Below are 24003 nucleotides of genomic sequence, written 5' to 3'. Positions count from 1 at the left end.
ATCCTTGCAAAGGATGGAATAATAATTTGAGCAGTGCAACACGGACTCCAGTTAGATATTGCTAATGGAGAATATGATAAGGAAGATGGCAGATGATTTTGTAGCTGACAAAAGAAGGGCTCATAAGGGTTTGAGTAGAGTCTCTGGCCATATTACATTAGTGTTTTTCATCTTCTTTTGTGAAACAGTACCAATTACTTAAGTAAGTGGAACTTCACTTTGGCTAAGTTGTTCTGCCACTGACTTGGTAGCCTAAAATTGACTTCAGTCTGGAAGAGCTAGGAGTTCATTCTCTGAGTTGGCTGCAGATTGTCACAGCTTTAATAACAGTTAGTAATGACTCTTGGGGATGTAAATAAGAGTCTTTCAGGGGAATGAAAAGTGGAAAAGTAAGAGATGCCATGTACCAATATCCGTGTACCCATACATTATTGCATGTTCGCATACATTATTTAATATAATTCTATTAAATTTAGGACATTCAAGTGCAAGAGAGCTTCCATGATTGAGAAACTACATCTCTGTGCTAGGAGGATGACACATTATGAATCCACAGTAGAGGATAGAAGCTTGTGTTTGAGACCCTTCCAGACCTTGCCCTAAAATGCATTGCTTCTTTTGACTTCATCTTATTTATATCCCTTTACTCTACTAAAACTATAATCATTAGTATGCACTTTCAGTGAGTTATGCACGTTGTTCCATTAATAGTAAATTATAAAACCTGACAGGGTGGTAGGAAACCCCACAGTTGTAGTCAGTTGGTTAGAAGTGAGGGTGGCATGGGCCCCCAAATTATAACTGGTGCCTGAAAAACACTCTTGCAGAGGATGACCCTTAACCTATGGAGTCTGTCTTAACTCCAGGTAGGCAGAGTTGGAATTGAATTTAAATGAGTTACTGCAGTATTTGTTGTTAGTGTCAGAAGTTGTTGTGGAAGTTGCAACAGTTTTTGATAAACTTTGCACTCAGTTTGTAAGAACTGATGAAGCAGGGCAGTGGAGAACCCAGAATTGAACCCACGCCTTTCTGACTCTAAAGTCCATTATGCTCTTCTTACCTTAGTTCACTAGGGTTAATGTCATAATCATTCCTTTGTATCAACTAAACTTCCCATCTGGTATCATTTTCCTTCTTCCCCTTAAATTTTCTTTAATTGGGGTCTGCTAATGATAATTTTTTCAGCTTTTATATGTCTTGAGAGGTCTTGATTATTACTTTGTTTCTGAAAGATAATCACTGGGCATAAAATTCATTTATTTTCTTTTATTTCAGTACTTTGTTTTCCCACTATCTATATGCTTGCATTTTTCCAAGGAGAAATCTGTTATCATAGTTATCTTTGCTCCTATGAAGTTGAAGTGACTCTTTTATTCTGGCTGCTTTTACCATTTTCTCTTTATCACTGCTTTTGAGAAGTTTGGTTATGATGTGTTTGAGTTTCATTGAGCATCTTGGATCTGTGAATTTATAATTTTCACCACCATTAGAAAAAAATTCTGCCATCGTTTCTTTAGATATTTCTTTGGTCTCCTTACTTCTTCCCCAATTCTCCCCTTTGGGGCTCTCCAATTAGGCTGCATATTAAGCTGCTTGAAGTTGTCCCACAGCTCACTAATACTCTTTTAACTTTTTAAAATTATTTTTCTCTTGATATTTCCTTATGGAGCATTTCTATTACTCTGTCTTTGAGTACATTTCTCTTTTCTTCTACAATGTCTAATCTGTTGTTAATACCTTCCAGCATATTTTTAATCTCAGTCATTGTAATTTTCATGTCTAGAACGTCTGTTTGAATCTTTTATTTTTTCTTGTTTCTAGTTAACCTTCTGATCATACAGAATACATTTACACTAGCTATTTTATGTTCTTGTCTGTTCTTTCTAATATCTGTGTCAGTTCTTGGTGTGTTTCAATTGACTGATATGCACATTTTTCTCTTCATGATGATCATATTTTCTTGCTTCTGTGTATTTTTAGTAATCCTTGTGAATTTACCTTCTTTTGCATTGAATATTTTCTATTTCTAGAAATTCTTGAACTTTGCTCTGGGATGCAGTTAAGTTACTTGGAAACAATTCAGTCCTTTCAGGTCTCTATTTTAACATTTGTTACATGGCATTGAAACTGTGTTAGTCTGTGGCTAATTATTCCCCTTTACCAAATAAAGGCCCTTCTGAATACCCTCCAAGTCTTATGTTGACCCCTCTAATCTCTTTGGATGGTTCTTTTCCTAGTACAGGTAGATTATTCATGCACATGGCAGTTCAGAACTCTGCTGAATACTCAAGAAGACTCTTCTCTAGAACTCTGTCTACAAATTCTAACCATGTTGGTGCCCATGAAATCACAGCTTCTCCTCAAAGCAGGTAGCTGCCTTTCTATCCCATAGCCTAGAAATTCTTACAAGGCAGCTATCTGGGGCAATTATAGGGCTTAGCTCTTTGGTTTAATATTTTTAGGGATTATTTCTCTTTTCACCTGAGGTATAGTGCCTTGAAAAAGCATTATTTCAATTAATTTGTCCATTTGTCTGCTTATTTATTTAGTTAGTTGTTTAGTTATTTTTGGTTACTCCTGATGGGAGAATAAATCTGATTCCTATTACTCCAACTTGACTGGAAGCAGATGTTCCAAAGTCATTCTTTATCTGGCACATAATCAATTACTAAGAGAGAAAATCCTAATAGAAAAGAGACTTATAAAATAATAATGTTGATGATACTGATTATATATTTGTTTATCACTTAGCAATTTGCTATGATCCATTTTATATTTTCACGAAGCAGGTCCACTTATCAATTAAAATTCCAGGAACCTGGAATATAGAAAATAGAATTTTTGAAAAGCATATAGAATGATTTTAATATACACCATGAATGCTGAAGCCTAAGTACATATTAAGAATATTACTTTCTATATATTTGTATTAGTAAATGGGGAGCTCCAAAAAAAATTCCTTTTCCATCCTCAGAGCTATGGAGCAGATCCTCATAGGCTTTTGGTTAGCTTATTAAAATCCAATCACTGAATAAGTTCATATATAAGTCAATTTTATTTTAAATATGCAGTATTTCTTAAGATAAGAATAGAGGACAATATTTTTTTTTATTGTTTTGTGTTGTTTGTTTGTTGCTTTTGGTCTTTGAAGACAGAGACGGCAATCAATATAAAGACAAATAGGAAACTGCAAAACAAAACATGTCCTTAGGCAGTGACTTATTTGTTTCTGGATTCAGAATATTGCTTGCATAACAATAATATCTTAGTAATACTGTCTCTTCATTGGTGCAGTTTCGCCTCTTCTAGGTAAGTAAATATCCATGTGATGCACTGGCCATTTTACTTCTACTGATAACAGAGCAAATATGCACATGCAAAACAAGTCCTGGAAATTTCCCTTCTACCCAACATGTCATGTTTTGAGTAAAGAAAGTTTGGTTGTAGGGACTATGTTGTGATAAAGCAATTTAATATTTTCATTCTCAATATATTTATTACCAGAAAGGAGGAACAAGCATGTGTCTAAGATTTCAGAAAGCAGTAGAAATTATGAGAACATTGGAACTCTTGAGCAAGTTTGCATTTGCCTCTTTCAGTATCCAGGAAGTTAGATAGAAGAGGTGATTCTTCAATGTCAGCACTAAGCAAATTGCTCAATTACTGATGAACATGTCTCTCTGGTTTTAAATCTTGATATTTATCTTACAATATGTGTGAAAATCCTTACTATTAATAATAGTATTGTGGAACTATATAATGAAGTAGAGGATAGCAGTTATCATAATAACTGATGAATCATGTGGTCATTTTAAATAAAACTTTTTAGAGCTAATAACAAATCTATAAACAAATTGATGTATAATCTCATTACCAATTTTGGCAAAGTCTCTCTTTCTTAGCTGTTTTGCTGCTGGAATAGCATACTAAATTTGATTTCTGAATTACCCATTAAAATTAGAAATAGAGCCAGAAAGGAGATTCCTGAGTACAGAAAAAAAAAAAAAAACAATTAAATACTGCTATGAAATAGCCCAGAACAAGGAGGAAAAAGCATTCTGGATATTAGTCTGTAAATGGGGACAGTATAGGTTTTTAAAATTGCTTCTAAGTCTCCTAAATGATGAAGAAGAACTCTTCCCCAGTGCCACTGGCCTTCTTCTTCAGTTGTTATGTGGAGTCATAATCCTAATGCAAACTTCTAAGATTTAAAAATTAGTTTTTTTTCCCAGTTATATCTCAATTATCAGGGAATTTTTAGCCCCAACTATTAAGGGAGATATAATATACTCTTTCAAAATTAAAAAACAGAGGGAAACCCTGAGAATAATAACAAACAATAAGGAAAAAGAAATGGCTTGCTTTATCAGCCAACTAATGCCTTATTTTCAATATAAACAGAATGAATCAGAGTCTGACTGGCTTTCTGCTTTACCAGCTCTGGTTTACATTAAGATATGCTTTTAACACCTCTATAAATACCGCTAATATCGGGGAAAGAAAATGGCTGGGTTAGAGATAAGCCCGGGGGAGATGCAACCTGTGGTGCCCTTACATACAGTCAATGTCCAGGAATCCATTCAGAGCTGACCTCCTGTTCCCATTGCCCAAGTCCTGATCACACACATATCAGGTTGAAATTCTGAGATGCTGCAGATGCTAGAACTAATTCTCAAGAGAAATTCTCTTCAGAAAAGAAAGTGCCTGCATGCATGAATCGATCAACTGATTTATCAATAGATAGATAGAGAGACAGACAGAGAGATAGATAGTTGGGTGCAAGAAGTGCATGGCTGAATTTGATGCAAATTACATTTAGGGACCTTATGCATTTGACACCCAAACCTACTTTTCTTCATTATATCACGAGACTTAATGTGGGAAATGGAGGATCATCCCACACACTTCACCTTGATAGCCTCAAAATATTTCATGAACAGCAATGAAACATATGCTGCCAGACCATGGCAAGTGCCCAAGCTAGGGAACTGGAACCAGTGACATGGGAGGGGATTCTCAATCCCAAGGCCTTTGGGCTAAACATTCCAGGGTTGAATTGTGCCATGAGGCTGAAACCCATTCCCAGGCACTGACCTCCCCTCTGTTGAAGTGGATTTGTTCTGTCACTCGTGGTGAGGACCTCTTCATTTGTCAGGGGCACCCCATAACCTTTGTGCTAATTCCCATGACATCCTCTGTGTCTCACTGTAGGATTCTGTGAGCAGGTCTTTCGAGGAGCAATGAGAACAATAGATTTATTCGGTACATCTGAAGAGGGCTGGTTGTGTGTGCCTGAATGTAGGGCCATGATTTGAAAAAAGCCTGGGAACCCCCTACCTAGCACTAAAAGGTTTTTCAATACACTGAAACACAATTTTAAATGCACTTCTATAAGCTATGTTTGGCCCAGTACATTTGTGTATTCAGTTTAACTGCATTGGAATCAATTGTTCCCCAATTTAATGAATGCAAAAAAAAAAAAAAAAATTCTGAGATACCGTTTTCATTCTCTTATTTTCTTTTTTCAAAAAATCTATAAATTTGCCCCCATGAATCGAAACTTTGTTATAGATCAGAGGCTTTGAGATGGGAAAAAGAATACTACAGAAAGTAAATTACCTCCTAGCTATAATTTGCATGGAACTCCCCTTGAGTGTTAAAAATTATCTGCAGATAATGTCTTTAGCTTTTTCTCAAGAATAATGATTACAGTAATATAAAAGTCATGTAAATGCAGGTTGGAAGAATAAATAAATTCTTCAGCTCATTTCATGGATATTTTAAATCACTGTCACAACTGTTTAATCGGTATGTCAAGAAAGACTCTAAACAGAAGGAAATGAGGTTTGTGTGCCTGTATGTGTATGTGAGTGTGTATTTTGCCCATATTGCATTGTAGAGATTAAGAGTTTATTTGAATTGATGATTACCTCAGAAGTTGTAGATATATATCACTTTATTTAAAATAGCAACCAACCTGAAAGAGTCACTGACAATCTCCAATGGCATCAATAGTAATATTTACAAACATTGTGAACATGACTTCCTTTTCATCCTCAGCAACAAATATCTGATGTAGGATATTTATGTGTTTTCATTGATGGGGCTGAAAAAGAAAAAGAGACCCCTACTAAGGTGACAATATCAAAAAAATTCCTATAAGAGAAAAGTTGCAAAAATTCTATGAGGCAATTTTAATGATTTAAACAATCTTAATAATTTTATATTCTAATAATCTACAGAATTTTAATACTCATTACTAATATTTTATTGTTGATCATTAGTTAATAGCTACACATAATTACAATTTTACATAAATTATTTAATTTTAACTACTTTAAGTGAGCCTGTTCATTTTAAACATATAGGAACTTCACTCATGTAATGATATAGGCAACAACTGTGTCCCAGTACTGTGCTTGGCACATTCAATATGTTATCACTAAACCTTACAAAACCATACTCTAAATGTATTATTAACCCTATCTGGTAGGAAAGCAATGGAAGCTCATAGAGATTAAGTAATTCGCACAAGGACACCTAGCTAAGAAGCAGAAGATACAGGACATGAATATGTACCAATGTCATATAGAGAATCTCATTTTCCTATTTCCCAGTGATAATAGAATTTAATGCTTTCATGAGACTTAATCCAATGCAAAATTAAATAGAGATAGCCATATTTAAAAACATTGTTACAGCCTTCTTCATGCTTGGTAACTCTACCAAGAAGTAGACATTGTAATTGAATGTGGCTGACAGCAACTTTGAATTCCTGAGTGTGGAGGCAGAAGGCTGCCCATGTGTATTGGTGGCTGCTGGCGGTAGAGAGTGGGAAGAAGAGATGTGATGTGGGGGCATTTTCGGGACTTGGAGTTGTCCTGGGTGTGTTGAGGTAACAGTTACCTGACATTGTATGTCCTCCCATGGCCCACTGGGTGGACTGTGGGAGAGTGAGGGCTATGATGTGGAACATTGACCATGAGGTGCAGCGGTGCTCAGAGATGTATTCACAAAATGCAATGAATGTCTCATGATGATGGAGGAGAATGTTGTTATGGGGGGAGGAGTGGGGTGAGGGGGGTGGGGGGATAGGGGGACCTCATATTTTTTTAATGTAATATTAAAAACAGAAAGACAAAAAAAAAAGAAAGTGAAAAAAATAATAATAAAGAATGCCAAAAAAAAAAAAAAAAAAGAAAAAGAAAAGTGAGCTGCCTCCATGTACGGCAGAGCACAATGGATATTGGAGGACAGTAGAGTTCCTATTGGTGGCTTATGTTAGTGGGTGGGAATTTGTCTATATGGTAGCAGCAGTTGGTTCTGTATGTATAATTCCCCTTGGGAGTAAGAGTTAGAATGGAATTTACCTCCTGCCATTTTGGTTGTGTGTCTAGTAATGAAAATGTATATTGCCATTGTTACCTAGTGTTTAATGTTGAAAATGTATTGGCTGATTTTCAAATAATTTTGTTTGTCAAAAACCAAAATGGGCTTTGCCAAACACTTGGTCCCTTACTTCTTTAGCCATTATGTACTTTCAAGGATATTCAACTCATAGTTCTCTGATATGATTGCATGTGACTCACCAAACTATTGCCTTACAGAAATTATATTAATGCCCAAAAGGCCTTTAAAAATAAATTTACAAATATGTTCCCTTTTAAAATGTCATCATTCAAGAAGAGTAAATGAATCAGAAGGAAACATTAGATATTATAAGGACATTTTTCACTGTCAGAACTTTACAGTTCATCTCAAACTTAGTATTTCCCCCACTATTAAAAAGTTTTATTACTATTGGAATAATCGCTATAGCCTATTGAAATAAAGGAATGTCATGTTTTAAGAATATTAAAATCTCTGGTGTATCATTGTTTAAACATAAAATTTCTGAGAGGCAAAAAATATATGTTACTTTAGATGATCACCAGAGCTACAGTCCTTCACATCGGCTCATTCTCAGTGAAACTAAACCCAGACAAGAGAAGGCGGAAATGGGCATAATCCATTCATGATCTTCATCTGCTCTAGTCAGAATTTCAGATCTGTGCCCAGCCTTACCTCTATTCAAATGGTTCTTATTCATACCCAAGGACATAACTGAAGTAGTTGATTTTCAGGAAATGCCTCCAATTTAGTGAAAGTCTTTAAGATGAACATGTTAAAGTAACAATCACATTTTTCAAGGCATAAGAGAACAATCAATTTCTTGCCTCATCAGCCCTTGGAGCATCACTGGTACTGTCACCAGCCTTAGGAGGGGAGAACATTTTAGAGCATATACAATAAATTCAAGAGTGAATGATTATTCCCATCCATGAGGCCAGCCCATGTTTCAATAAGACAAATTGCTCTGGAGTGTTCTGGTGGCAACCAATGATAACTCATGATCCTGAGACAGAGTGGGTGAAAATTACAGAGAATTGATGAAAATCAAGAGCAAGGGAACAAATGGCTCTAAAGAAAAGAATCTGGGATTATTATTTCTTAAACCTTTAGCCTGATGCATCTTGAATATTTCCTTTGAAAAAATCTGTATAGCTTGAGACATTATATGTCAGCATGGAAATGGCTTCATTTGTTTCTTGCCAATGGCGAATGATTAACTCTTCAATATGGACGTGGGAATCCATCCCCAAGAGAAGATGCATTTCCTAGGAGAGAGTGCATGTGGTCTGTAGTCTTGCTATCGGTCAAGTGCATATTCAGATATCTAGGTGCTATGCACACTTCAATCCCTCCTATACTATCCTTGAAATAACAGTTGAGCAGCATGTTTTTAAAAGAAACACACATACATTTTTTGCAGAGCTAGGAATGATTTCCTAAATAATGAATGATAATTGATTTGTTATTGTAAGGAACTTACTTGGAAATGAGAAAGGGCACTGAAACCCTGGGCACTATTTATAATACCATGGCGAATTCAATATGAATATGAGCAAGCCTTCAAAAATGATTGCAAATAGCACTGAAGGGCTTGGGACCATAAACAATTTGTTGGTCCCATGTGTAACACAAGTATATTCTTTGGAATTGCCTAAGAACAGTATTATGTAGCAAGGAACTTCCTGGGATATATTCCTGGGTCACTCCATTTAGTAACCTCAAAATTTTACCCAATAGCACTGTCACATTATGTACTTTTCGATGCACCCATTATCCTTCCTTAAGGGTTCAGTGTGCCAAAACAAACCGCCTCTAAATTTTCCTGAAATTTAGAAAGATTGAAGGAAGTACTTAATCTAGCTCTAACTCACATTTGGGTGTTATGTTTGTATATCATTAGAATCTAAGTAATCCATAACAACTAATATCATCTGATAGTCACACATTGTCATTCTGAAATGCATTTGTATTTACATGCTTCCAGTAAATGTAAATATTTTTTGTTTCCTTCCTAAATTGGCTCACTTAGTTTAAAAATGAATTGGCCATACGTGTTCCTAATTCAGTCCAATACTGAGGTCCATGGAAACTGACCTTAAACAGTTCATCATGGAGTTTGGCTTTGATGTCAGAAATGGGTGGCTCTATTTGAAAATGTTAGTGCTCCCTCAATGCCATTTGCATTGGACTATTCAAACAATTAGTAACTGTCCTAAGATTTTAAGGAAAGGAAGAAGTTTTTAATAAATTGGAGAAAATCGTACACTCAAGCTATGTGAACTACTATCCTCCCTGTGTGAGGGAGAGGAGATCTCCCAGTCCTGCTCCCTAAGTAATACAGCCATTGCTCTAAACAGCTGTGAACAACATTCAATTCAAACTACAAATATTTTGCTATTGAAGATGATGTGGGATTGTCATCCATCATAGCCTATTCCCAGGCCCTAGGAACAAACCTGGTTTGGCAGAAGAGAGAAAACTTGGGGTACTTTGTTGACTTTCAATGACTCTACAGCCCCAGGGTCTAGTCTAAAGTATCTTCTCTCTTTAGCAATTCATTTTCAATACCACTTTTCCAAAATAGGGATACATGGAAGATGGTGAAAATGTACTGGAGAAAGATTGTGGGCAAGGCCTCAAATAGAAATGGGAAATGAGCAAAGCCATACCAGTTGTTTAGTAACTTGGCCCTCGGTGCACCGTTTTGCAAGGCACACAGACCTATTTCTGCAGTTCTCACTGCACTATGGTTATGTGTTTGCAACTGTATCTTTCTAGGATGCAAACTTCTTGAATTTTGGTCTGTATTTTCATTTATCTCCAAAAATTTGATTGGGAAAATGTTCAACATAAAGTTTAAATATTTTATAGTGAACACTCATAAATCCCAATGTTATTGGACCATATTATCATGTGTGTATGCATCAAACTATCCATTTTCATGCATTTCAAAATAAGTTGAAGATCAGAAAACTTCAACTTAACCATTTCAGCATGAATAAAAATAATTGGAGTTCAATATTTGTTCAGGATACTTTTCTTTTGTGGTAAAACTTACACTTATTAAAACCCACAAAACTTAGGTATACTGTTATATGAGTTCCATGAACACATTCACCTGTGCAAACTAAACACATATGATACGGAATATTATCACCAGAAAAATCTTCCTCAGTCCCTTTCCATCACCCCCAGAGAGAATCATTTTTCTGTTATTGTTTTTCAAAAATATATGTATATATTTTCAGATTGTGGACATTGTGCAGTGTGTACTCTAGTGCCTGTCTTCTTCCACTCAGCATATTTTTGAGATATATCCATGTTGTGCCATGTTGCATGTTCATTCCTTTTATTTGTTTTTGTTAAATAGTATAACATTGTATGAATATAGCAAAGTTCGTTTATCCATTCTCTTATTGATGGACACATGCACTGTTTAAAATTTTTGGATATTATGAATAAAGCTGCTATCAACCTTGAACAAGTTTTTTCATGGTTACATACATTTTCTTTTGGATAAATAACTGAGTAGAATTGTTGGACATTCTTGGGTGAATGTTTAGTTTTATAAGAAACTTCTAGAATTTTTTTCAAAGTGGTACTATCATTTTACTCTTACTAATATTATTTGAGAGTGGTGGTCAGATCTCCTACTCTCCAACATTTGGCATTATTAGTCTTTTTTATACTTTGGCAATTCTGGTGTGATTGTAAGGTATCTCATTATATGTTTAGTTTGAAATTCCCTGATGATAATGATGTTGAGACATTTTCATGTGTTTCTTTTTTAAAATACTTGCTCACATTTTTTAACCAATTTGTATTTGAATGTTCACCTCTTATTATTGAGTGATAACAGTAAGTTACATAGCCATGAGTGGTTCTTTGTGAGATATATGTTCTACAAATATCTTCCAGGCTGTAGCTTCTGATTCACTGACTTACTGGAATGATATGACGAGAAGTGGATTTTTTACTTTGATGTAATTCATTACATTTTCTTTTCCATTATTGTGTTCTGTTTCCAGTCAAAGAAAATTTAGTCTACCCCTAAGCCACAGAGATATTCTAGAATGACTATACTAATAATAGACAAAATAAACTTTAAGACAAAAATGATACTAGACAAGAGGGACATTATAATGATAAAAGGGCTAATCCATTAGGAAGATAAAACAAGTTTAAACATATATGCAGCTAATGATAGAGACCAAAATACATGAAGCAAAAACTGACAGAATTGAAGGTTTAAATAGAAAATTCAACAATACTAATCAGGGACTATGAAACTCCACTTTTAATAATGGATAGAAATACTAGGGAGCAAGTAAAAAAAGTAGAAGATGTGAATAACATTATAAATCAACCAGACCTCACAGACATCTATAACACACTCCCTGCCATCAGCAGAATGCACATTATTCTCAAGAGCACTTTGAGCATTCTCCATGGAGACCACATATTAGGTCATTAAACAAGCCTCAATATAATTAAATGATTGAAATCATACAAAGTTTGTTCTCTGATAGCAATAGAATGATCTTAGACATCAATAACCTAAGGAAATTGGAGAAGTACAAAAATATGTGGAAATTAAATAACATACTCCTAAATAACAAAGGGGTCAAAGAAAAAATGAAAAGGGAAATTAGAAAATATTTTGAGATAAATGAAAAATGCAACAAAGTAAAACTTATACCTGTCAAAGGTTGTTGAAAAGAAGATCTCAAATCAATACTCTAAACTTCTACCTTACGAAATCAGTAACATAAGAGTAAACTAAATCCAAAACAAGCAGAAGGGAAGAAATAATAAAGTTTAGACTGGAAATTAATGAAATGGAGAATAGAAAAACAATAGAATATATTTTTAAAAGGTTTATTTTGAAAAGATCAACATAATTGGTAATTGTTTAATTTGAAAAACAAAGAAAAAGAGAGAAAGCTCAAATTACTAAAATCAGGAAAGAAAGAGGGGACATCACTAAAAAGTGTATAGAAATTAAACGTATTATAAGGGAATTCCATGACCAATTACATGCCAACATATTAGGTGACCTAGATAAAGTTGGTAAATTCCTAAAATGGCACAAAAACTCCTAAAAAGAAATAATGGAATATCTGAATCCAATTTTTTAAAAAGTAAAATGATATAATTATTACTAAAAAATATTACTCACACACAAAAAATCTCAGAGCCACAGCTTTACTGGTGAATCCTACCAAGTCTAAAGAATTTATACCAATCTTTCATAAACCTTCCAAAAAATATAAGGCAAGAAAACATTTCCCAACTCATTCTATGAAGCTACCATTATCCTAATAGCAGAACCAGACGAAGGCATCACAAAACAAGTTTCTTAGGCTTCTCAAGCAAATGCCATACAGTTGTTCGGCTTAAAATCGTAATTTAATTTTTCGCGGTTTTGAGGCTAAGAGAATGGCCAAATAGAGACATTACCAAGTGATGCTTTCTCCCCAGACCCTTGTGTTTTGGGGCTGGCTGTGATTCTTGGTCCTTGGTTTGTGACATGGCAAGGCACGTGGCAGTGTCTGCTGCTCTCTCTTCTTTCCTGTCGGTGTTCCGCTTCTGCCACCCCCTCGGGTTTTCTCTCTCTCTGAATTTCATTCCGCTTGTAAAGTGCTCCTCTACTAGGAATGAGACCCATCCTGATGGGGCTGGGCAGCAGCTTCACTGGAAAGGGTCACCTTCCAGTGGAGTCGCACCCACAGGCATGGATTAGATTTAAATACATGTTTTTTTCTGGTGTTAATACAGCTTCAAATCAACACAAGGAAAAGCAATAAAATGTATGCAAGTTGGAAGAGAAGTAAAACTGTCTCTATTCACAGATGACGTAGTATTGAATATAGAAAATTAAAAGGAAATGACAAAGAACCTATTAGAACTAATGAAAGAATTCAGGAAGGTTACAAGATACAATATCCATTAAAAAATAACAAAATCAATTTTATTTCTATGCATTAACAATGAACAATCTAAAAATGAATATTCAAAAAGAATTTCATTTACAGTAGCTTCAAAAATAGTCAGATATAACAAAAGATTGCTGTCGTTATACACTGAAAACTACGAAACAGCATTGAAAGAAATTAAGGGCCATAATAAATAAATGATGTCAATATTTGCGTCATGTACTTTGGAGCTCTGTTTTAGACGTGTATATGTTTATAATTGGATAAATTTCCAATACATATTGGATAAATTTCCCTTTGTGTTTTCTAACAGTTTGTTTTATTTATTATATATTTTGTTTGATATTAGTATAGTCACCTGAGCTCTCTTCGTTGACTATTTGTATGGAATATTTTTTTTCCATCCTTTCACTTTCCACATTTTTTTGTCTTTGGGTCTAAAATGAGTCTCTTGTAGTAGACATTATACAATTGGCTCATGTTTTTTTGGCCATTCAACCAGTCTCTGCCTGTTGGAGAACTTAACTATTTACATTCAAGTCAAATTTTTTTTTTCCATAGAGAAAATTTATACTTTGTAAAGCATGTTTGATCAACAGTTGTCTTGTTTCATAAATTACAGGATTTTGTTCCAATTCATAGGTTGTTCTTGGTTATGTCATGTAAATTTTAAGATTTTTGACAAAATGGAAAAAAAATCCCATCAAGTTTATTTCATGTATGTGTTGTCACAGATGTCCTCACAGTAGTATTGCTACAGGTCTATGTCCTAGTAACACGGGAATTCTGGTAAATTACATTTTGTGGAACTTTCATTCAAAAATATAAAACTAATCTTAAATTCATTCATAATTATATACACTGCATTTATAATTATTATTTATATAACTAACAAGAGAGAACATATGTTTTGATTATTGATTGATAAGGAAAAGTCCTCTGTACAATTTTATGTGTTTACTGATTGGAAGAATGTTTCATAGACTGGTTTCTTACACTATATGCTTCAAACTTCCTGCCCCTGCTTTATCAAAATATATTAGGTGTCATAGAATATGTTCATACCAAGAGAGAACCTCTGAATTATTCTTTGCATCTAAAAGCTTGATAAGTTGACACAAGGGGTTTAGAAGTATTCTTGGAAGCCATTCCTAAATCAGAACCTCTATACCTAAACCCAGAAGTGAATGCTAACAACATAAATATGTTACACAAGACCCCACCTAAATGAATCCCTGACTCAACTTTCCCTTAGCCAGATCCCCAAAATGTTCAGACACCTCAGGCTTTCAAGAGCTATGGTGAGGAAAGCAGATGTGGCTCAAGTGATTGGGCTCCTGTCTACCATTTGGGAGTTCAATTCCTGGGGCCTCCTGGTGAAGGCAAGCTGGCCTGAGTGGAGAGCTGGGCCACACAGAGTGCTGGCCTGCACAGAGTGCTGACCTGTGCAGGAATCCTGTCACATGCAGGAGCACTGGCCCACATGGAGGGCTGGTGCAGCAAGATGACACAACAAAAAGAGACACAGAAGAGAGACAATAAGAGATGCAGCAGACCAGGGAGCTGAGGCGGTGCAAGAGATTGAGCTCTACCACTCCAAATGGTCCCAGGATTGGTTCCCAGTGCTGCCTAAAGAGAAGCAGACACAGAAGAACACATAGAGAATGGACACAGAAAACAGACAGCGAGTGCAAAATAAAACAAAACAAAACAAAGAAAAGAGCTATGGCAAATTGTAATGGAGGGGACGATGTTCTGGGAGAGCCAATTAGAGTTCAAAATCTTTAGCAAATTTTACAAAAACACAAAATTTTTAGCAAATTTTACAAAAAAACAATCGTTTTGCTAAGAATGCTCCCAAAGCTTGGAAGAACCATGTGCAGGTGACCCTGAAGAATAAGTTTCTTCAACTCCATGGTAAATTTATCTCTGCTTATTAAAGTACATGTCAGGGGGTGGAGGGTATAAGGGAACCTCTTATATTTTTTAAATATAACATTAAAAAAAATAAAGAAAAAAGGTTTATGTCTTTTTTGTGCCAATGTATGCTTGCAATCTTATTAGTGAAACCAAGATGGTAGCCAGTATATTCTCATTAAATTCTCTTTAATAATTAATAAAGTTAATGAATTAATGAATGAAGCTTAGTTATACGGTGAGATTATATTATATATGTTATAGTTTTCATTAACATCACAATGAAATCAAGATCTATTTAATGTAATTTTAGATTCTGCGAAGATTATGTATTTTTCAACATGCTCTTAAAGATAGATGAAGGAAAAAATCTTTCCCCCACATTCTCTGTGAAAAGTTATTAGAATCACAAATGAATATGTGAGTATCCCATCATAAGGTTCTGGATGTCAAAGTGTTTCTGCTTTTTGAGTTATAACAGTGAGAAAAGGCAAGAAAGAGAGCTTAGTTTCATTTTCTCTGTCTTTGTTTATCATTTGTCTCACTCATCATTCTATACTCATGTCTCTTCATAAGCTCTCCCCCAAATAGGGAAGCAGCAAAGAAAAGAAATACTGACAGTGCAGCAGATGTGATTTAATCTAAACCCTCACCACAGTTCTGCAATTCTGTGTATACCCACATCACATCATGTGCAGAATGTTGCCTGTTAGGTTGGAATCAGCTCTGTGTGTTTTACCCATTTCTTCAACTTAACACCATGTTGAGTACATAAGCCTCCCTACTTGGATGTTTGATCAAAGCTTTTATTTACGATAGAAGGGAATGACTCCCACTGGGGTAGAGTGGCCACAGAAATTGCTGCTAAATTACCACCATTTTCACCAAATCACCTTCCAGACACCATCTCTCCAGTCTGCCACCTAGAGAAGATATTAAGCAAGGAAGCAAAATGAGTCAATGTGCCTCACTGGGGGCCAGGTCACCAGGCCTGATACAGTGAACCGAATTCATCTTCTGACAAGTATGAACACCTTATGGAAGGCATTGCTTAGAACAGAGCTGATAACATATATCCGTGCCTGTTGAATATAAAAATGTTTTTCCATATAGTGAAACTAAAGGGTTCTGTCAAGTGTGACCACTTCTTTGAAATGTCTCAAGTTGCACTTATACCTTTTTGATGGTTTTTAAAAACTGAAATTAATTATAATTTTTAAAGTTTTAAAATTCATAATATCTGTAGTGAAACTGTTTTGAGGGCTTAACTATAATCAACGTTGTTAAATAACTCTGAGGTCAATTCATAAATATAAGTGCTTATGAAAACATTCAGAGGTTATATGTCCATATTATAAATATTGAATTGCTAACTAAAATTAGAAGACCGTTGCAAAAAATACTTACAAATGAATCTTAGAGACCAATATTGTAGCTCACACATGAAAATTTGGTTTTAGTGACCAGTTGTGCTAAAATACTCATAGATTACATACCTTGTTTTACATTAGCAGATTAATGACTGTTTTCTTTGAATATACAGATGCTATCTTTTAAATGTATGTCTACCTGAATGTGTTATCCAGTATATAAATGTCACATGAGGTAGGCAAGGGACTATAAAATATAGGAATATGACCCTCCGTGAACATTCCATTCTTTCAATTACTTTGACGCTAGACGATTCTTGAAAGAAGCAGAAGAGACAGATTTTGGCATTAGATAAGATCTGGTTTCCAATAAGGGAAACCTCCTTTTGCAGTGTCTTATTTGACCCCCCTCCCCTGAACCTCCAATCTTTCATCTTTAAAATGAGATGACCATCAACCATGGATCTAAGCTCCTTCTCGATATAAAGGTGGAATGGACATGACTATCCCAGGGTCCACAGGTTGGAGGAATCAAATATGGATTAGAGTGAACTTACTTGTATTCTACTATAGAATTATTGTGACTAGTAGTGGAAGAAATTGTAGCATCGATGTGGAGAAACTGGCCACAGTAGTTGCTGAGGGCAGGGAGAGGGAAGAAGAGATGAGTCGTGGGGACATTTTCGGGACTTGTAGTTGTCCTAAATGATATTGAAGGGACAGATGCTGGACATTATATATCCTGCCATAATCCACTGAATGGACTGGGGGAGAGGGTAAACTACAATGTAAACTATAATCCATGCGGTGCAGCGTGCTCCAAAATGTATTCACCTAATGCAATGAATGTGCCACAATGATGAAAGAAGTTCTTGATGTAGGAGGAGTGGGAGGGTGGGGTGTAGGGCATGTGGAAACCTCTTGTACTTTTTAATGTAACATTTTTTGTGATCTATATATCTTCAAAAAATACAATTAAAAAAAATGAGACGATGTATTGATATAAAGACAGTGGTCACCAGAGGTTCTGAGGGGAGGGAGAGGGAACAATAGGTGTAACATTTCGGAGACATTGGAGTCATTCTACATGATATTATTAATACAATGACAGAAGCCAACCATTATACATTTTGCCAAAACCTATAAAATTGAACAGAGTAAAGTGTAAAACATAATGTAAACTATAGACCATGGTTAGTAGTGATGCTTCAATATATGTTCATCAATTGTAACAAACGCATCACACGAATAAAAGATGTTACTATGCGAAAGTGTGGCAGGGGGAGGGGGTGGGGTACGTAGGAATCCCCTAAATGTTTAATGAAAATTTTAAGTAATCTAAAGCGCCTTTAAAAATAAAAAATAAAAATTGTTTTTAAAAATGAGATGATAATACTTTCCTCGGTAGGTTGTTATGAAATTAGATGAGAATGTATGCAAAGTGTGTTGTGAAGTTTTTAAATTTAATTTAATTTTAATTTGGCAATAATGAATACTCACCAATGTTGCTTCTTTCTTTATTGCTTTATAAAATTAACTTCTTATGAAGGTCTGCTTTAATTTTTTATCAATACCTATAAAAATTATGTGTACATTTGTGATTTCTAGAGCTGAAAAGAGAGGCTACTTCCTCTATAGGACAGTGGAAATGTTTTGGTAATGGATGTTGGTGATGGGAGCCCAAGATTATGAATGTAACAGCACTGAAATCTATGTGTGAATGTGGTTAAAAGGGGAAATGTTTGGTTGTATATATATTAAGAGAATAAAAATTTAAAAACAACATGAAACTGCACTACATAAACAGTAAACCCCAGGTTAAAATATAGACTATAGTTAATAGTACAATTATAAGAATGCCTTCTCATCAATTGTAAAAAATGTACCATACCAAAGAAAGGTGTTGATACTAGGGTGGCATATAGGAATCCTATATTTAATGTGTGATTGTTCTGTAAACCCACAACTTTTCTAATAAAAAAGTTCCCACTTTTCATCCAAAATGTGTGCACAAGCGCACACACACATATCAAAACATGTAAAACTCTTTCTTCTCCTGTTATTGATAAACTTTCTTAGGTTTATTTTGCCTTCATTTTTCTTACCCTAGATATCTGCTTCAATCATTTAAAATGTGTGTGCTTTGGTCTCCAAATTCTAAAATGAAAGAAAAACACATCATAATTATATAGCTTAAAATAATAACCTAAATGGAATTCAAGAATCATATAGGGTTTAATAAACAAGAAATCCCCTTCTAAAATGTTTGTTTAGAACCTTTGGTTTTATAGCAAGAAATATATTCATGACTTCCCCAATAGGAAAATACTACATGGAGGTGATAATGTATTAGTCATATTTGCATTTCTCAGACTTTAGGTGTCTGTAAATTGAAGCCAAGTACAATTAATGGCATGGGAAAAGGATAGTAGCTAAGCCCATAAACTCTAGAATCCAAGTGCCTGGATCCCCTACTCACTAGTTGTTTGCCCTTCAGAAAGTTTAAATAACTTTTCTGTGCCTCAGTTTCCTCTTCTACTTGAAAAGAATAATAATAGTATCTACCCTTGAGGGTGGTTTGAAGATTAAATGAGATAGTGATATCGAGAACTCAGGAGAGGGTTTGGCACATAGGCTAAATTAAAGTTAGCTATTTTCAAGTATTACTATTACACTTGATGTAAAATAAGTATTAATCCTATATCTTAAACAACTGTCTGCAAACAACAAACAAAACTGTCTCAATCATTTGAAGTCTAAACTTTTGCTTTTCCATGATTTTGTTTTGTTAGAATAAAAAGGTTATTTTACCCTAAATTTAAGACAAGGAAACAGAACAAAACAAGGGGTAATTTAAAACTCTTAAAATTTTAGATAGGTAAACCCAACTCTAATTTACTGAGAGATCTTAAAGAGCAGCACTAACTGAGATTAAATAAGTGTTTAACTATGATTTGGATTTAATAAAACAATTATGTACATTAACTTATAATTTATCATTATTAAATGTGTAATTAGTAAGATTGAATAACAGAGGAAAAGATAAAAGTCTCTCTTTAATCTATTGTTCACTGTCAATATGTAAGATTATAATAATCATTGGCATCTAATATAATTATGAAGTTATAAATAAAAATTAGATTACTTTGAAAGATGGATTTAAAATCTTTATTCACTTCATGTAATTGCTATAAATTTGATTATGGATAAAAAGCTAAACCATAATACGGTATTTGAAAGTTAAGCTTTTCTGGCTGAAAGCTTGAATGCTTACCTCAAGCTATTCAACTTTATTATGTGTGAGCAGCTAAAGGCAGAAATTAGAGAAAAAGACAAAAATATAAATAACACGTTATGGCTACATTTGATTTTACATACACAAAAATAAAACTTTTGGAAAGCTAAAGTATGTTGGAAGGTTGAAATAGTCTCATGAAGGAAAATTATCCTTTATTCTTATGAAAGCTCTTGATGGTTTACTCCCTTTGATATCAGCAACCTCCTCAGTATAATTAAACTGGTGATATGCACTGTCTCAGTTATGCCTACGAATGGCCTACAATGCAGCTTAAACCAAAGCAAATGCAGACTATATCACTCTCTTCTGATCATCAAAGGACTCCAAATATATATGTGCTTTCCCCTTTGCTCCTGAAGCCCTCATATCTTAGCTCCCAAAGAGAACTTTTCAGAAGCAATATTTAAAGAGAAAAACTTCACATTAATTAGATTTATTTTTATATCAAATATTAGATTTTATTTTCATGCAGAGGAAGGAATTTAAAAATGGTTTTGGGTGAGTAATCTAACTCAGCTGAAACTTAGAGGCTCTTAACCACTCTGAGTGGATAAATTGGTTTCAGCACAGGCAAGGCGCTTTCACCCAACTCCACCCAACAATGCAATGGCCTTCGGCTCCTGGATGGCACCTCAAGTAGGAGGAACTGTGGAGTGCCACAATCTCCTGCCATGGTTCCTCAACTGGGGATATGACACTAGCTATGTAAGCACCTTGCATAGCTATTGGCATATACAAAACCCCATTCGCAAGTATTGATAATTATTATTGTGATTACCCTTTCTCCAGCCTTTCTATCTTGAGAAGATATTTATGAAGAGAAATGGTGTGGAAGGAATAGTGACATCTACTTTCCCTACCCTTGATCTATAAGGATCAATAAACTCTGCTACCACCCTCATCTCTAAATGGACATTCACTGGCAGCCGGGACTGGAAGTGTTAGAGGTATATGCCATCGATGTATCCAGCTTTTCATGTGAGTCGCGGTTTCTCCTCTTGCCTTAAGCCAGTCTTTGGCAGGAAGAGATGATCATTCTGGATCTGGGCAATGACATTTTCGTCTTAATATAAGATCTTTCACATTAATAGAAAATGTTTTCGTCATGGTTATACGACCTGTAGTTGAGTTTTGACTGTTTTCTGAACTTTATGTAAATGGAATCATGTAAGAAGTATTCTTTTCTGCCTGGCTTATTTCACTCAATATTTATCCTATTTTTAATACGACACCATCTTAATTATTACAACTTTATAATGAGTCTTGCTATCTGGAAGAAGACCTTATTTTTCTCCTTCAGGACAATCGTGTCTACTTTTGGGGTTTTATCTCTTTGGTAACAATATTTGAATCAGTTTATGAAGTTACTTACACACATATACCCTCTTAGTATTTTGATTTAGGATTTAATTGGATAGGTAGAATAATTTGGTAAAAGTGAAATATTTACAGTAATGAGTCTTCCAGTTCATAAACTTGTTATATTACACATTCAGGTCATAATTTTTCAATAAAGTTTTACAGTTTTCTGTGTCTTGCACATTTATTGTTAGAATAATTTCTAGCAGTTGATTAATTTGATGCTATTACAAGTAGCATCTTTTAAAAATTTCCCTTTCTAACAGTGGTATATGAAAACTTGCTTATTAATTAAACTTATTAAACTTCCTAGAAAACTTGCTTATTAATGCTAACAATAATCTAGTCCTTTGGTTTATTTGTACCCACAATTATATAAACAGTCAATAATGCTTTTTCCCTTTTCTTGACTTTTTTCCCTTTCCCATACTCTCCTTAGCACTGGCTAGGACCTCCAGTGTGATGTTGAACACATGTGTGGATTGTAAGCAATCTTATTTATTTCTGCTGATTCCAGAAAGTAGTTTTTAACATTTTACTATTGAGTATATTTGCTATAAGTTATGCAGATACCATTTATCAGGCTTAGAATGTGCCTAGGTAGTTTTCGGTTTTGATAATGAATGGATCCTAAATTTTATCAAATGCTTTTTACTGTATTTCTTGATTTCTTTTCTTTTATTATCTTATTTAGGTCAGTTAATAGTTTTTAAATGTTAAGCCAATCTGGCATTCCTGGAATAAACTCAATTTGATCTTATATATTTGTGTCTGGTATATTGTTGAATCCAATTTGATAATATTTTGTTTTGCTTTTGTAAGTCTATTTTTTATGATGGCTGGCTAGGAATTTTCCCTCTTGGAAATGTCCCTGTCACGTTTTAAAGTCAAAGTTATGCTAATCTTATTTAATAATTTGGAGACTGTTTTCTCATTTCTCATCTTTGGAATAGTTTATATAAGATTGACATTGTGTCTTCTTAAGATTACTTTTAGTAAGTGGAATTATTATATCAAAAGTATGTGTACTTTAAATTTTGATAAATATTACCAAGCAGATATCTAACCTTTGTAGCAATTTACCTCTTAATGCAGTCATTAGAATACATATCTCTCAGTTGGGTGGTTTTGGTTGAAACATAATGCATTAGCATTTAATCTGCATTTAAAACTTACTAATAACATTGAGTATTTGAAATTAATTAACCATTTGTTTATCTTATTTCTTATATTGTGTCTACATACTTTCCACATTTCCTTTCCTGTGGGGGAGTTTATCATTTATTGGCTGATCAACAAAATATATTTATCGATTAGAATGAATATTTCTAACATGGTCATACATGGTATACATTTATTTTTCTAAATGAGTTTACCTTAAATTTCAATACAAATTACATGCAAATATAAACAAACTTATCTAAAGGAAAGAATCACCATTTATTGCCTAATCTGTATTTTATTCAGGAATTTTATTATGCATTAGATTCTTATATATGATTTATTTATTTCAAGACTATCTCTTCTTATTGAACAAACTGTCTTCTCCTGAACTAATTCCAAGAACTAATGATTTCCATGACTTTTAGCATTCTTTAAAATGTTAGTGTTAGTTTACAATCCTTGGCATTTTTCAATATGTTGTTAATTATTTTCCAATATTTATTCTTCCAAAAGAATGTTGAATTTAATTTATCAAAGTCTCCAAAGTTTCAATTAAGATTTTAATTGTATTGAAATGATAAGGTTTATAGAGTGCTGCCTTTTAAATGAACAAACTCTTGCATTCATTATTCCATTTCAGTGAGTAGAGTTATTAATTTTGCCTTTATTTGCCTAATTACAACCTTCCTATTATCCTTAGGTTTCTTTTAAAGTTACTTTTTCCATTCTTAAGTTAAATATGTAATTCATTTATGTAAAATATTAATTAATAATTAATATATTCAATATTATAAAATTGCATTCTACTTATTGCTTTGATTCTAAACTGGTTTTTTGAGTTCTTGCTAATGTGTTCAAATAAATTGTCCTGCATATATTTTGGCGTCCTCTATGACTATTTGATTAAGAATATAGCTTCTATATTAGACAGATTTGAATTTGAGTATCACTATAGCATTTATTTTATACCTGGGGAAAATAACTGATCCCATTATTCTCAGGTTTTTTTATCTGTAAAACAAACACAATAGAAATAACACTCTCAAATGGTTATGAACATCACATTGGATAACCCTTCTAAACTCTCGAAGAGTATTTTTCAGCGTTCTTAATCTTGATTTAAATAAGGTAATAAGAAAAATAATATGTATTTTCTCAATCATATTATATTTCTTATATTTTCAAAATGCCTGTCTTTTAGTCTATTCTTCAAATATTTAAAAAATATTTCAATGTGTCCCATATGAATGGGTCTTTGTTAATTTTCCTTGCATTTTTAAAAATAATTTGGATTTTAATTCTGCATTATTTGGTATGTGAACATATGAAGAGCATTTATTACTTTTATGTTGCCATCATGGATAGGACCTTATATAAATAGGAAATGACTGTTTTTTCCCTATTTAATGACTCCTGGCATAAAAATTGTTTTAGTAATAAATAATGTTTACTTTCCTTACTTTTTAAGTTTTCTGTTAAAATATTTGTCCATTGTTTTCACTTTTCTTTTTAATTTATTTGTGTGTGTGAGCTTGTTTTATAAGTAACATTAACTGTGATGTATTTT

At 33.9% G+C, this 24003-nt stretch overlaps 1 long non-coding RNA gene across 1 annotated transcript in view; it reads right to left on the bottom strand.

Annotated features, from left to right (window-relative positions):
- Positions 1 to 24003, bottom strand: part of LOC131276111 (uncharacterized) — a 59338-nt gene that overhangs the window by 11898 nt on the left and 23437 nt on the right. The window contains exon 2 of the long non-coding RNA XR_009183606.1: positions 5978 to 6106. This is a non-coding gene — a long non-coding RNA (uncharacterized lncRNA). The remainder of the gene's footprint in view (positions 1 to 5977; positions 6107 to 24003) is intronic.

The sequence above is a fragment of the Dasypus novemcinctus genome, chromosome 3, assembly GCF_030445035.2.
Source record: "Dasypus novemcinctus isolate mDasNov1 chromosome 3, mDasNov1.1.hap2, whole genome shotgun sequence".
NCBI lineage: Eukaryota > Metazoa > Chordata > Mammalia > Cingulata > Dasypodidae > Dasypus > Dasypus novemcinctus.
This window is presented reverse-complemented; position numbering and strand designations above follow the sequence as displayed.